The following is a 4,511-nucleotide window of genomic DNA, read 5'->3' as shown; positions in this document are numbered from 1 at the left end:
AGATGGGAGCCACGGAGGGTCTCGGGGGAGAGGGGCGTGGTCGGCTTCCCCTCCTCCCACCTCTCTGCCTGCGTCACATCCCTTACTGTTCTTTTCCCGTAATTGTGCGTTTGTTTGTATGGTTGTGTTGAGCCTTTGTCTCTGCCGGCGGGCTGACAGCTCAGGAGGAAGAGGCCACGCCCCACACAGAAAGACTCAGAAGGATGAGGCTTGGGGGGGGGGGGCCCTTCCCCTGGCTCACACTCTGCAGAGCCATTTCCTCCTGGTGACCGTGGCCCCCAAAGCCCCGAAAGCCAGGGCCCGCCGCTCCTGGGGGGGACCCCTCCGCCCCTGGGGGGGACCCCTCCCTCCGTCAGGTGTCTGCACCTCGGCTCCCGCTCCCCTCCGGTCCTCTGCCTGCATCTGAAAACTTCATGAACGAGAGAAAGGAGGGAGACAATGGCCAGGGAGGGGGGCGGGGGGGGGAACCCAGTGTCAAGCCACTCTCAACTCCGCATTTTCCACGGCATTTAAATGCCCGCGAGCAGATTAACGAGGCCTCGGCAGCGGCGGGCGGCGGCACTGCCGTATCTGGAGCGCCAGCCTCGGCCGTGTGAATATTGATGGCCAGGCCGGCTGGAGGCGGCCGCGCGGCTTTATCTCGCGGGCCCAGGCTGCCTGGCCCTTATCGGGCCGGCCCGGCTGCACAGCTGCTCCCGCCTGCCCGCGCTGCCCCCGCCGCCTGCTTTGTAATCAGAAGAGAAGAAGTTGCTGTCTTGATATTTCCATTTTTATCTCTTTTATTGACTTCATTTTCATGGCTTTCAGGGAGTGTTTTCTGTGGTCGCTCACATCTTTCTGCTGCCCCGGCCCCTTGACCGGGCTGCGGGAAAGGGGAGGCGGGGTGAAGACCCGGCGCCCCCTTCTCCAGCCTCGTGGGCCCGTCTTCTCCCCGGTGCCCCTCCCCCCCAGGTCCCTCCCACAGGGCCACTCCCTCCAGGTCCAGGGCCCTGGACGTGCAGGTGCACACCCCTCGCCCCGGTCTCGAGCTCCCAGCAGAGCCCCAGGGAGGAATCGGTCTCAGCAAGCCTTAACTCCAGCCCCTGAGGGACCGCGGGTGTGTGTGGGGGGGGGGGGCCGGGCCCGTCACAGGTGAGGGACGGGCACTCCGAGCCTCCTTCCCCTCGGCTGCCTCCATGGATGTGGGGGAGACGTGATTATCTCCCCTCCGCAGACGAGGAAGCCGAGGTTCTGAGGGGTTATCAGTCGCCGCCACCTTGCTCCCCGCTGCTGACTCGTGGCAGAGAGGGACTGCCGAGGGGCCGGGCCTGCAAGATGCGTCTGTGCAGGGCACAGAGCCAGCAGGGAGGAAAGATCCGCCACCGGCTGCTGGCCTCCTGGCTCCGTCCGTCCTCTGAGGGGCAGGGTGGTCAGATCCCCGTTGCGACCGTTAGCCAGAGTGTATGACACAGGGGGCCGAGGGGCCGGGCCTCCCCCGAGAGCCTGGCTGAGTGTCACCAGCGCCCCTGTACTGGGTGGAATAGCATCTCTCCAAAAAATATGTCCCCATCCTGATCCCAGATGTGGGTCGTGAATGTGACCGTGTTCAAAAAGAGGTCTTTGCAGATGTGATTAAAGAACCTCAAAGTGACACCATCCTAGATTAGCGGCGGCCTCAATCCAATGACTAAAGTCTCTGTAAGAGAAAGATGCAGACACAAGGGAGAGGCCATGTGAGGACAGAGGCGGAGGTGGAAGGACACAGCCGCAAACCCAGCGACGCCTGGGCCCCCGGGGGTGGACAAGGCTGGAAGGACCCTCCCCTGGAGCTTCTGGAGGGGGTGTGTCCCCTCCTGGATCTCAGACTCCAGCCTCCGGAACTGGGAGGAAAGAGACCTCTGTTGTCGAGGTGCCCACCTGCGGCCACCTGTTAGGGCAGCTCTGGGCACTCACACCGTCCCCACGTGGCTGAGACCCCGTCCCTGCCCACCCCAAATCTATAGCAGCAAGCCTGGTGCCTGCTCCTACAAAGGTGCTCTGCAAACATTAGTTGAACGAGCAGATTAACCCAAGCGGAGGGCTCAGGCCTGAGCACCAGGCTGTGCGTGGGGAGTGTGGGTGTGTAGGAGCTGGGCTGCCCCTGCGCCCCCTGCAGCCCCGCATCTCCCAGCCCCTTGTGGTTAGGAGGGCACCTACCCCCTGGGGCTCCAGCTCCTCTCTGGAGGTGCTGAGGCCGTGGCTCTGGGAGGTCTGAGCAGGGCGGGGGCGGTGGGGGGGCTCCACTCACAATGACGTTTGCACGAGAAGGAAAAAGTCTTGCCGACTGACCTGCTCCGGCGGCAAGCCCGGCCCACCCAGACCAATATGGTGGTGGCCCCCACGGACCGAGGGACTTAGGTGGCCTGTGTTTGCAGGTCACGGCACGAGCCGGTGCTTATGAAGAGTGTGATCACCAGAGGCCACTGCAGCAGGGGGGGTTAGACGTGGCTTTGGATGTTCTAAAAAGAGGAAATCAGAATCTGTGTGCTGTTTGGGATATGTTATTTTCCACAATTCATGCTAAAGAACAGAAAGGCTGGCAGCTGGTGCGGACCAGTGTGGTTTCTGTCACTAAAGAGAAGGGTCAAAGCCGGAGGCGATGCTGAGGCTCGGTTAAGCCATTGTTCCCACCAGCCACCGCTCCCAGTGGGGGGGCCTCCGATGACTGCCATGGGGGTTGGAGAGAAGCCCCTGGGCTTGGGAGGGACGCCTGGGAGATGGGCCAGACCAAGGTGTCCCTGGGATGAGGGTCATTCCCACGTTAAGCCACTCCCTGCCCAGGGATCTGGGGTGCCGCCCCCCCTGCACGCAGCTCCCAGGTTCCACACCAGCAGGGCTCTGGCCCCTGGGGGCCAGGACTAAAGGCTCAGCGGAGGTGGGAGCTGGACAAGCCCAAGGACAGCCAGGCCCCTCAGGCCGGTGACGGCAAGGCGTGACGCAGACCCCCACGGCCCACCAGGCACCTCCAGGACAGAGGACGGTCCCCAGGGCTGCCCACCCCACACAGCACACGGCAGACACTGTTTGCAAGCCAGAGACACTGAGGTCCAAGAGCTGGAGAGGTGGGGTCAGCCAGGACACGGCAGGGCCAGCGGGGGCCGCCCTCGTGCCCCCACGTGAAGGCCAGGCCCCTCCAAGGTAGAGGCCATTAGGCACCACACGCAGAGCCCTAGTTAGTAACAGAAATAAAAGGCCGTGTGCTCCCTGGTAGCGTCCTCGCCGGGGGCCAGGTGTTCAGTTAGGGTCTGTCCAAACTGCTCTTACAGCTCCCCCCCCCCCCGTCCGCCTAGACCAGCCCCCGTTCCTTCTTGTCCCCCCCACAAATGTCCCCCACCCGAAACGGCCCCCTCCCTCCAGCCAGGGTGCAGACTCCAGCCTCCAGGTGAATCTCGTGGGATTTGGGGTTTCCTGTTCTTCTAGCTGAACATAAGCTTCCCATGCCCTCGGTCCCAGGAGCCAAACCACATTCCTCCGCCCTGGGCTAGAGCGGACACCACGGCAGACAGGCCCGCACCCCGGGCCCCAGGCTCACCTCGGGTCCGCAGGCCTGATGATTGCGGAGAACCGCTCTGTCTCCTGGGCCACAGCCCAGACCAGGTCCCTGAGGCCACTCCCCTGGGCCAGGCAGACCCCCTCCAGCTGCAGAGCTGCAAACGAAGATATTTCTGTTGTTGCCAGGGGCAGGTTTGCGGTCCTTTGTCATGAGCCTCAGGGCACTCGTCCAGTGTGCGGGACCACCCTCTTAGCACCCTGGGCTCGGACACCTGGGCCCAGGCTGGGCTGTGACGAGGAAGACCCAGGGCTCGGGGCAGGGGAGATGGCAGCAGGGGTCACCTGGTCTCCCCCTGAGCCCCACCCCACAGGAAGTGGGTCCTACGCCAGTTTGTAGAAGCGAAGGGTACGTGACTTCTGGAAGGACAAGAAACGCCGACTAGCAAAGATTCCTCAGCTAGGACACAAAAAACATTTGCTGTGGGAGAAAAAGTAGAAAATAGGACTTCGTCAAAAGTAACACCTTCTGCTCTTCCCGAGACTCCGTTAACGAAACGAAACAGCAAGACACAGAGAAAATACGCACAGTACGTACATGTGACTCTTTGCGTTGACGATTCATAAGGAATTCTTGTGGCTCTGCAACAAAAGTACAGACACCCAACGAAACGTGGCCCAAACATTAGACACTTGGGTAAAAGAAGACAGACAGATGGCCAACGACCACGTGAAAAGATGCTCGACGTCCCTAGTCGGAGAAATACCAATTCATTGCATATCGCTGCACATCAACTAGAAAGACTCAAATTGAAAAAAGAAAAGAAAAACCTGGGGCACCTGAGTGGCTCAGACGGTTGAATGTCTGACTCTTGATGTCGGCTCAGGTCATGATCTCACGGTTCGTGGGATCGAGCCCCAAGTCCGGCCCGGTGCTGACAGCACGGAGCCTGCCTGGGAATCTCTCCCTCTCTCCACCCCCCCCCCCCCCCCCCCCCCCCCCC

At 61.8% G+C, this 4,511-nt stretch overlaps 1 long non-coding RNA gene across 1 annotated transcript; it reads right to left on the bottom strand.

Moving 5' to 3' along the window:
* Window positions 1-917: 917 nt before the first annotated feature.
* Window positions 918-3,787, bottom strand: LOC125916553 (uncharacterized). The gene is made up of 3 exons (XR_007455960.1): window positions 3,551-3,787; window positions 2,308-2,477; window positions 918-1,675 (listed from the first exon to the last, which is right to left on the bottom strand). It is a non-coding gene; the product is annotated as an uncharacterized LOC125916553 (long non-coding RNA).
* Window positions 3,788-4,511: the final 724 nt, after the last annotated feature.

This window comes from Panthera uncia (genome assembly GCF_023721935.1).
Source record: "Panthera uncia isolate 11264 chromosome E2 unlocalized genomic scaffold, Puncia_PCG_1.0 HiC_scaffold_20, whole genome shotgun sequence".
NCBI lineage: Eukaryota > Metazoa > Chordata > Mammalia > Carnivora > Felidae > Panthera > Panthera uncia.
The sequence above is the reverse complement of the archived record's forward strand: the minus strand, read 5'-3'. Positions and strand labels throughout refer to the sequence as shown.